Raw genomic sequence first — 11,432 nt, forward strand, 5'->3', positions numbered from 1 at the left:
AGTAAAATTAAGAACGAGTTATACAATTAGTTTGAATAAAGATATACATTGTATCTTAACTAAATTGGTTGAATAAATACGAGAAATTCTAACGAAAAGATACAACGTAATTGAGAAAAATACAATAAAATTGAACGAATAAATACATTAAATTCAAGCGATTCATACAACTCCAAAACAATAGCTATGATTATGAATCATAATAGACAAATTATAGCAACTACTAATGATAATTACAATCCAAACTATAACAATCTATGAAAAACTCCCGTATTAAACTTCATGAAATCAACTTTTATCACTAAATTATATATTTAAATATAGTTTGATGCAAGCACTTAAGGGAGTTATTTAGTGGTTTGATGAAATTACGTTGAATATTAAAACACTAGGTGATTTCTTTCTATCTGTTTTAGCTTTGGTGGACATAATTACCTGGTATGATGGAAGGTGGTGAGAGGTAGCATGTTTTTTCCATCCGTTCCAACATTGGTGGACATGGTTACCTGTTGGTAGTGGGAGTTAGCATATAGCACGTGAAATTAGTCGAGGGGCGTGCAAGCTGGTCCGACACAATACTTATTAAAAAATTAATTTGGTGCAATATTATGACCCACCCACCCACCCACCCAAAAGAAAAAAATTTAGGGGCAATAAAAAGGATGGAGCTTGGGCAATTGTCATCATAAAGCCCAATTACATTTACCTCCACCACATTCACAACCAAAAACTAAAAAGCAGCTCCTTGTTACCACTGCTACACTGTGAACCGCCATTGATACCCAGCGGACCACATTTTTCACAGTAAAAAATGGCATCATCCGAAACAATAAGCAGGCAAGTTCCCCCTACTTTTGGTCTTTTATGATTCTGAAAATCAACGGATGCCACATAATATTATTCATATTATTGATTTTTTGTGTGTGCTGTGAATGAATATATATATATACAGGCAAGCTCCGCAATTAGTTAATGCATTAAAGGAGATGAAAGCTGGATTAGATACAGTTAATTCTAAACTACAAGCTTTAACTGCAAAGGTCGGTATTTTTATATTTTTATTTTTAAATTTAAATTTCTATTATTGAGAATATAGTTGATTATATATTGATACTCGAGTTCTAGCCTTGGTGAATAGAGTTACGTGTTGTTGCTTGTGAGAGGTGGCAGGTATCCCATGCAATAAGGTAGGTGCGTTAAGCTGGCCTGGACACCATGGTTATTAGAAAAGTATGGATACTGGAGTTCTAGCCTTGGTGGATAGAGTTAACTACTGGAGTTCTAGCCTTGGTGGATAGAGTTAACTGGTACCTGTTGGTGGTGGGAGGGAGATGGTGGATATCCTATGGAATTAGTTGAGGATGCAAACTGGTCCGGATGTACAGTTATGAAAAAATATTGATATTGGAATTCTAGCCTTGTTGGATAGAGTTAACTGGTACCTATTGCTGGTGGGAGATGGTAAGCATCCTATGGAATCAGTTGAGGATGCAAGCTGGTCTGGATACCACGGTTATAAATTTTTTTGATACTGAAATTCTAGCCTCGATGGATAGAGTTACCTAGTACATATTGCTGGTGGGAGATGGTACATATCCTATGGAATTAGTTGAGTATGCAAGTTGGTTTGGATACCACGTTTATGAAAAAGTATTGATATTGGATTTCTAGCCTTGGTGGATAAAGTTACCTAGTACCTATTGTTGTGGGAGATGGTAGGTATCCTAGGAAATTAGCTGAGGACGCAAATTGGTCTTGGTTTGGATACCACCATTATGAAAAATCTTGATACTGGAGTTCTAGCCCTTGGTGGATAGAGTTAACTGGTACCTGTTGTTGGGGAGATGGTAGGTATCCTACGGAATTAGTTGAGGACGCAAGCTGGTATGGATACCACGGTTTCAAAAAAAATATTGATACTTGATAATTCAGAAGAATAAGAATTTATTGAGTTAGAAAAATAATGTTAGGATCAATGGTGTGTTTTTGCGATGTGGTGAAACCATGTGAAAATACCAGAAAAGAAACTGTTGATTTTTTCGTATCAGTTGCTGACAGAGTTACTCAATACGTGTGCTTGTATGAGGTAGTAACTACCTGTGCAGCGATGGAGAAATCTTTAGCGAACTAAAAAAAGGAAAAAAGAAAAGGAAAAGTTGATATGGGTTACCAAAAAGTCATGTTTAAGTTTTATTGACGAAACCAGCAGCAGTAAATTGAAGGGATAAATCACAACATGGTTCAATTCGAATTGTGCGACATCATTTACCAACTCTAAAGTCTAAGCTACACCAAAATATAACCTGTAGTAGAAAGTCGGTGTTTATCTTCAAAAAATGATTTCTGTTGTTTTCAAAATATATTCTTTATCTTCAAGATCAGCTGATACACTTACATTTGGTTTAGTGTTTATCTAGATTCTTTCTATTCTTACTATACGGACTTGTGTATCGTCTAAGTGTGAAATTAGAGAACTTTTAGTTAGTTTACCTTATTTATTATTTAATTTAAACAGACTTACAACATTGAATGGACACAAAGCATGCATATAACCCACTATAACTAGTTTAGGATTGAGGCACAGTTGATTGATTAATCACTTTCCTCTAGCAATATCTTAACCTTGTTTCCTAACTTGTAGAACATAATATGATCTAGATCATCGTTCCCATGTCATCACCCCATCACCTCTCATGAGGTTCAACTTTTTTCTTTGAGAAATTTATGAGGTTACATTTTATCTTATGTGCAATCGAACATTGAAGAAACATTTAGTAAATGGTTTCAATTTGTAAAACAGTTTTGAAATAATAGTCTTTTGGATGCACAATCCAATGTTCTCCCCTTTAAGCAATTATGAACTAATATTGTAAATGGCCATCCCGGCCTAGTTAATGAAATACACTTACCATACCCCCCCCCCCCAAAAAAAAAAAAAAAAAGTAATTATGAACTAATATGTAAAATGCTCCAACTAAATGGGATTTCCATGTGATAATTGTTAGCACCAATAATACATGATCTTCCCAGTTAGTATCTGCGATGGGTTTATGTTACTTTTAGTTGATTTCTATTCATCCCAAACCGCCAATATCAAGAACTGTCTATGCTATATTGGATTACCTGCTTGTTTTTAAAGGATATATAGCAATATGTCTGACTCAACGTTTTGGTAACATTGTGAATACCATTAACCAACAAAAAAATATATACAGACTAAGGCACCTGATTACAGCGGTGGTGCAAGTAATCAAGCCTCAGAAAGAAATAGAAACAGACTACAAACTCATCCTATATACATAGCTGCTGCCAATATCCTCTACCGCTATATTCTTTCTTAGCCGCTTTGTAGTACTCAAAATCTTTATTTCACGCTTAAACTGCTCTTTAATCTCTTGTTGCTGCATTTGAGTTTTCTTGTTCAGTTTCCAGTTCCTAGCTCGCCATCCATGGTAAATCAAACCACTGATGATTGCTGCAACTACCTCCTTGAATCTCTTCCAGTGTCTTCTTTTAATCATTTCCAGTACTTGTTTAACTTCACTTGGTGGTAGTGTTATGTTTGCCCAATTCAAGAGCTCATCTCGCATTCTTTTAAACCAACTACATTCTACAAATAAGTGATGACTAGTGTCTATCTCCTGAGAATCACACGGGCAATAAGTAGGCTCTTCCACTTGAATATTTATATGTATGAGTCTCTCCTTTGTCAGTAGTCTGTTATGCACTGCAAACCATGTTATGCACTGCAAACCAGACTATAAACCTGTGCTTTGGCACTGATACTGAGTTCCACACTAAATCAGCCACTGACATCCTTACTTGTGTATCAATAAGAGCTAAATAACATGTTGAAACAGAGTAATCTCCTTTTTTGGTTAAGATGAACTGATTATTAACATACCACTTGCTCATCTGTTCCTTTACCTCATTTAACTTCTTCCAGTACCAACTACTGTGAACTGGATCCTGGTAGGTCCATATGCTTGGAGATTCTTTCAAGTACACCCTATGAATCCACTTGACCCAAAGAGAGTCCTCTTTCATCACAATTTGCCACAAGAGCTTACCAACTGAAGCTATAGTCCACACACCACAATATTTAACATTTAAACCTCCATTTTTCTTAGGTTTACACACCACACCCCAAGAGACTAAGGCTGGTCTTCTCTTCTCTATAGTGCTGCCCCATAAGTAAGCTTTGCATTTTTTGTCAATCTGTTTCACCACTCCTTGAGGAATTATAAAAACTGAGCCCTAGAAGTTGTGGACAGAAAACAGTACTGCTAGCACCACCTGTAATCTTTTGGCATATGACAACTTCCTTGCATAGGTAGTCTGTATTCTTTTATTGATTTTATCAACCAAGGCATGACAATCCAATTTACCCCATCTCTTAGGAGATAATGGCAATGCTAAGTATTTGATAGGAAAAGAGCCTAGACAAAATCCTGTTAAGTCCAACAATTCAATTTTCTGTTGATCTTCTATTCCAACAAAGAACACAATAGACTTGTCCAGCTTAACCACAAGGCCAGTAGTTGCACTAAAGTGTTGCAAAGCTTCTTTTAACCCTCTTGATTGAACCAACTTCTCCATTACAAAACACCATCAAATCATCAGCAAAAATCAGGTGTGTAAGCTGTTGTGTCTTATAGAGTGGATGAAACTTAAAATGAGGTAGCAAGCTCATACACTTCATCACTCGTGTTAGGTACTCCATCACAAGCACAAACAATAAAGGGGAGATGGGTTCACCCTGCCTAAGACCACTCCTTCCTTCAAAGTATCCATGGCCTTCACCATTCACTTTGATAGTGTGGTAGGGGATTCTACACAAATCATAATCCAGTGTATGAATCTATTAGGAAAACCATATGAATCTATTAGGAAAACCATACCCTATTAAAGCTTCTTCCAAAAAATCCCAGCTGAACATGTCATATGCCTTCCCCAGTTCTATTGTCATTAAGCATCTAGGAGAAACCCTTCTATTGTAGTGCTTTAGAATGTCATGACACATCAAGACATTATGAAGCATGGATCTACCTTTAACAAATGTTGCCTAGTTGTCTAATACAATAACATTCTCCACTGCTTTCAGTCTACTACAAATCAACTTTGAAATGTACTTATATATCACATTACAACAAGATATTAGTTTGTACTGGCCTACTAATTCTGGAACCTCCTGCTTAGGAATAAGAGCTATATTAGTTGAGTTAATCTGTGTCAATAGTTTGTTATTCTCAAAAAATTCCAAAATAGCATCACTAATATCTAATCCCGCAATGCTTCAGGCTAATTTAAAGAACCCAACACCAAAACCATTAGAACCAGGGCTTTTATTAATATTTATGGAGAACATAACAACCTTTATATCCTTGTGGGAGAAAGGAAGAATCAGTTGCATTTGTTGCTCCATAGTTAACACTGGACCTTTGCTGTCCATAGTTAACACTGGACCATTCTTCAAGAACCATGTTTTAGCCTTCACCCTACCAGTTTCTTTGCTCCCTAACAAAGCCTTATAGTAGTCCACAAACACCTTAGCAATTGAGTCTGAATCATGTTGCCATTCTCCATGATCAGTTTTCAATTGAGTGATGGCTTGTTTCAATTTCCCGTGCTTTATTATTGAGTGGAAGTATCTTATATTTTCATCCCCTAGCTTAAGCCAAGTAAATTTACTTTGTTGTTGTAAGTACATTTCAGCCATATAAGAGGACCGTTTGTACTTACAGCATGCCTCCTTTTCTTCTTATTGCGTCCCTGGGTTTAATGGATCTTGCTGCAGGTGTACTTATGGTAGTTTCAAAGGTTTCCTATCATCCTCAGCTTCATCAACAATACTTCTTGCATGCTGATTCCCTATCTTCTTTAGATCATACTTCAGTTTCTTCAACTTCTGCACTACTTGAAACATTCTACACCCTTGAATATTCATATTCCATCCCTGCCTAACTGTGTGCAGAAATTGAGATTGTTTTCCCCAAATATTGCAATATTAGAAAGACCTTCCTTTGGAATTTGTCTCATTCAACTTCACTTTTGCAGGACAGTGATCGCTTGTTCCTTCAGGCAAAAACACCAATCTACTAGAATGCATGTGATCTAGCCATTCCTGATTAATCAACCCCCAATCAATCTTAGAGTAAATTCTCTATTCATTACTCTTATCATTCCAAGTATACCTACTGCCTTAAGGCAGTAAGAGGAAAATCACATTCTTTAATGCATGCAGCAAAATCAGTCACTTCCAACCATGAGATAGGATTACCTCCAATTCTATCCTCAGCCTGAAACACAGAGTTGAAATCACCTAGTAGCAACCAAGGCAAAGTTGTATTGTTATGAATCCCTACTATATACTCCTATAAGCTCCGTCTTTCTTCCCTAGTATTAAAGGCATATACAAATTTTAGGCATATACAAATGTAACTTGGAACACTAACTGATTAGGAATATGTTTAACATCACAGGTTATTGTTGGATCTGTCATGCTGATCAGGGACACTTGATAATAGTCTGGTCTCCAAGTAACCTAAATTTTACCACTATAATGGTACTCTAAGTTGGTTATAAATGGCCATCCTCTAAACATAATAGTTGCAACATGTTCAATCCTTTCTTTCTTTATTTTGGTTTCTAGTAGGCCAATAAGACCTACATTTTCCTCATTGCAAAGGAGCTTGACCTCCTTTTGCTTATTTGGGCAATTCAGCCCTCTTACATTTCAGTTGAGAATGCTATCCATTCCCATGGATAGTAATGGTTCCATTTATCATCTTACCATCTAGTCCCCTACCATCATGTGAACTAAATGCAGGTGAAGTGTTCAACGCCTGGAAAGTATTTGAGCTAACCAACCTTTGTGACTTTATTTGCTGACTACTTCCTACTTTCAAAGGGGTAATCTAACTTGGTTCTCCATCTGCCCTATTCCTATTAGAATTCTCTTGTGTGGAATCACTGCCTTGAGGCATCTTATCCTGGCTCCCAGGTTTTATCACCTCATTGTGTATTATTTTTAGCTCTTCTGACTGCACCTTATTCGATTCAAGTTTAGGTTCCTCAGCTGTAGCTTTGGTGTCTTTCTTTGTGCCATTTTTCTTCTTGCAGACCTTCATACCATGCCCATACTTATCACAGAAAGAGCATAGGGTCAGCTTTCACTCATATTTTACCTTTTGTTCTATCAAAACCCTTTTTCATTCCTAAATATTATGTTCTCAGGTAGTGCACCATTTAATTTCACTTCAATTAGTAACCTTGCATAGTTTAGACCAGCCTACTTCTCTGTGCTGCTGTCTACCATTAGCGGCTTTCCCACTAAACTTCCTATTTTGCTTGGCCCTCTTTGACTCCAGTACTTGAAATCTAACCCAGGGAGCCTAATCCATATTGGAACTGTACGTAACTCATCTTTGGAGAACTCCATGTCTGGAGTCCAAACCTTGACTATGAATGGTTTGTTGTCGAAATGATAAATTCCACCTTCTATCACTTCTTGTTTCCCTACAGCAGTATCAAATCTGATCAAGACTACACCATTTTTCAGCATCACAATTTTGTTTATTCCTAGCTTCCCCCACAATCTCCGGATATAGCCTTTAATTACAATATATGGAGGATAGGCTCCCAGCACGTAGCACACAATTGAGTTCTCCCAGTACTCAAGTTTTGTGCTATTGTCATCTAAATCAATCTCGACACATCGATTCTCACCTTACGTAGTTGGCTCGATAAAGTTGAGCTTGAACCCAACATTAACTACCTTCGTAACATCAAAGTTATCCCAAACCGAACCCTTCTTCACTGGTTCAGTCTCCTTCCCCTCAACTATGTCTACCCAGGATTTATGACTGCTACTTTTTGGATTTGCAATCGGAGTGCCACAACGATCAAGCGTAACATCCAACCACTGTTGTTGTGCCTCAACTTGCTTCTCTTTTATCTGATTTTTGTCCACTTTAGTTGTTGCCTCCATCGCTGCTTCCTTCAGCGATCCTCCAGAAATTGATCTACGTGAAGTTACTGTGACATTGGGTTTTCCCCCAATTTTTCCCAAATTTGCTCCTATCTGTGTTGAAGTTGTTGTTTTATGACCTCGTTGAGTTCCCCCCATGTTGCCATAGTCCCCTTCCCCATTAAAGCCTTCTGCGATAGTTGTCGAGCTCTCTTAACCATGGTTGGTGCATGTTAAGCTGACTTGCACCGAGAGAGAATCGAGTCATCGATAAGCTTTGACTCAATGTTAGTAATCCATAAAATCAACGCTTTAGCAGGTCACTTCTGTAACTTGGTTACAGAAAATAGTCAACCACTGCATCGATTTCAGTTGAATGTGCCTTATTTTTTGTGTGTCATCTGTGTAGGAAGGAATGAAAATAGCACTATATCAACTTGATGCAGCTGTTTTTTCTTCCAAATTCCCTTGCAGGTGAAAGCGAATCACTTTCCAACAGCAGATGGAATAAGTTACCTTGAAATGAAGCATCTGCTACTTCTGAATTATTGTCAATCACTAGTCTGTTATTTGCTCCGCAAGGCAAAAGGACTCTCAATTGAAGGGCATCCAGTTGTTCGGAGTCTGGTAGAGATAAGATTGTTTTTGGAGAAGGTATGTTGATCTCTTCCTCAATTTGGGTACTCGTGTTTCTCCAGCTCCCCTGGGATGCTTTTCTGCCCTTAATTGCAGTGTCATTACCATCTTGATCTGTGCAGATTCGCCCCATTGATAAGAAATTACAGTATCAAATTCAAAAGCTCACAAGAGATAGTGACAGTTTCTGAGAAGTCAGTTATAAGTGAGAAGGGAACAGATACTCAGAAGGAGGACCTATTGAAGTATCGTCCAAATCTTGATATGCTTAAACCAACTGCAACTGCAGAGGTGGGTGATTGGTACATGACGATGAAATGGCCATTTTAGTTCCTTTCTCTTCATGTTCAAAAGAGTTGGCTCTATCTTTAGCAATTTTAAAAGTTGAAGTTATGATTCAACTCACTTAGTCTCCCATATGATTTCTTGAGGTAAAGAGATGGTTTAATTTTTTTCGTTTTGAATTACAGGATGGTGCTAACGTATATCGACCCCCCAAATTTGCACCTACTTTAATGGACAAGGATAAGATGTCGAAGCAGGAGAGAAATGAGGCTAGGAGGGAGAAGGAGAGATGGCGAAGTGCTAACCAAAGCCCATATATGGTAGAGTTGTTGAATGATCTTGAAGGAAGACCCGAAGAGGTAATTCACTTTCTGACTATTAATACTGAATTACTTCAATGAGCCCTCATGTATTTGACTATTGATTATGATGAAAAATACAGGTAAGAGAATCTGTTGGAACTTAAAGTAGAGAACTCACTAGGTACATGGCTTAAATGGAAGAACGTGCAGAAAAAGAAGAGGGGTTATTTACTCGTGCCCTACTAACAAAATCAGAGAAAAAGAAAATGAAACATCTGAAGAAGTCAAGAAATGGATAAGTACAGTAGGAACTGTGTGGTAGTCTTACTATTTATAAAAAAAAAAGCAAGTTATGGTCAATCTTTTGATTATTTCAGATAGGGAACCTACTTTATGAGTAGTTTGGAAAGTACTGGAAGATTAGGTGGAGCTTTGATTTCTTTCTTAAAATGGGTTAACTGGGTGCTGATCTCCTCTCTTTGATTATGCTAGGTTGCTTGGACTGACAGATAGTTTTTATGATGAGATAAAAACTTTACCTTTAGGGGAACCTATTTCTGAACAACCAGAAAAATTTGAGAGCGGCAGTGCTGGAATCAAGCAACAAAAGAAGCGTAAGGTAATTGCTTATGGAGATTGCACGAGTCCTTGGGTTGTTTTTCTTACAAAATCTGAAGTTCAGGTCTGCTTTAGAGAATTATATATGAAATCTTGCCTTTGCTAATTTGTAGTAATTGTCGTAAACATATATAAATCTTATCCCTTCCTGTTTAGGTGATAATGATCTAGTGAATGCATAAAATGTTGATATTTCGGTATGGACTAATCTTGTCAGTTACTTAGCTCAATGATTTAATTGGAAGGAGATTGTTGGCTTGTGAGTTCTGTGGTTATTTTCAATGCTTCACAACCCTCTGGCCTCTGCTCCTCCCAAGTATATAATGAACAAAACAATTTTAATCATTGTTAAATGGGGCTTGTTTGTAGTAGTGGTCTATATTTTGATCCATATCCTTTGTACATAGACATGAGTTTTATTTTGTGTAGGGAAAACTTTCAACCTATGTATGGTATTGCAGAGGAGGAATTTGAATCAATTTCGGTGCGAATTCATCATCATCAATATAGACTTTTTAAGGTAGGAATGGTTAAAGGTTCCTTGTTCTCATGTAACATGTACAACTTCGTCGTGGTTTTACTTTTTGTGACTTTTTATCGCTCTAAAATCTTGCACCATATTCATTTTTGTCTTCAGTAGTGACGACTGAAGCCTAGGTGGATCATGTGAAAGTTGGTTGCTGCAAGGCTGAAGTGCCATGGTCAATGTGTTTTGGTTCATAAGTATCTTGTCTCTCGAAAAATATGGTACAGTTGATTGATTAAATGAAGCCTCTTATGGGTAGTTGTATAATCATCTTCGTGAAATCAAAAGAAACTTGTACCTATTTGTAAGCAATTCTCAGGGAAATTAACTTTTTGGATGGTCTTTAGCATATATATTGGTAGGGTTGAGCACCAATTCTGTCCATTTATGGTGTAAGATGTTAATCTTGCACATTTCATTTCAGTGAAATTTAGTTATAGATATCATGAATTTCGCTCTTTTACACACGAGATTTAAGACACCTAAGTTCTGAATCTCTTTCTTCCTGTGATTGATCTCAAATGGTAATTTGGAAATGCTAGAGTTTCGCATTACGTTTGCAGGTTCTATTTTGATTACCAAAAACATTTCAAAAGAATGAAAGTACGGTACTGCTTTAACTGAAACAATGAGTTTAAGAATGCCCCTTAAGTCTTCAATTAATTAAAAGTGACAAGCGGGTCTAACAATATTATTAAATTAAAAAGATAAAGCCGTTTAAACAATTGGATACTCTGGTTCGACAACTGCATTAGTTGTTCCAACAACTATCAAAATTGTTCACCCAATAATTTTTATAGTTGTTGAGACAACTTTCATAGTTGTTGAAGAGAAAATATTAAAATAAAAAACTAAATAATTGTTTTTTTTTTTGACACTTTTGCCTAATTTTTAAAATTTGGAAGGCCCCACTTAATTGACAAACTTATTTGTCACTTTTACTTCAAAATCCCACTTAAATTCAAGAAACTAGTTTTCAAGTAATAATTTCGAGATGAATGCTATCAAGGTTGTATATTTTTTGGAGTCACAATCATTAATCCAGTTAGCACTTTGAAAGTTTTTAATGGTAATTTGTAATCTATATTCCTTGCCC

At 36.7% G+C, this 11,432-nt stretch overlaps 1 pseudogene; it reads left to right on the forward strand.

Moving 5' to 3' along the window:
* Nucleotides 1–670: 670 nt before the first annotated feature.
* On the forward strand, nt 671–10,720 carry LOC107878573 (annotated as a pseudogene).
* Nucleotides 10,721–11,432: the final 712 nt, after the last annotated feature.

This window comes from Capsicum annuum, chromosome 7 (genome assembly GCF_002878395.1).
Source record: "Capsicum annuum cultivar UCD-10X-F1 chromosome 7, UCD10Xv1.1, whole genome shotgun sequence".
NCBI lineage: Eukaryota > Viridiplantae > Streptophyta > Magnoliopsida > Solanales > Solanaceae > Capsicum > Capsicum annuum.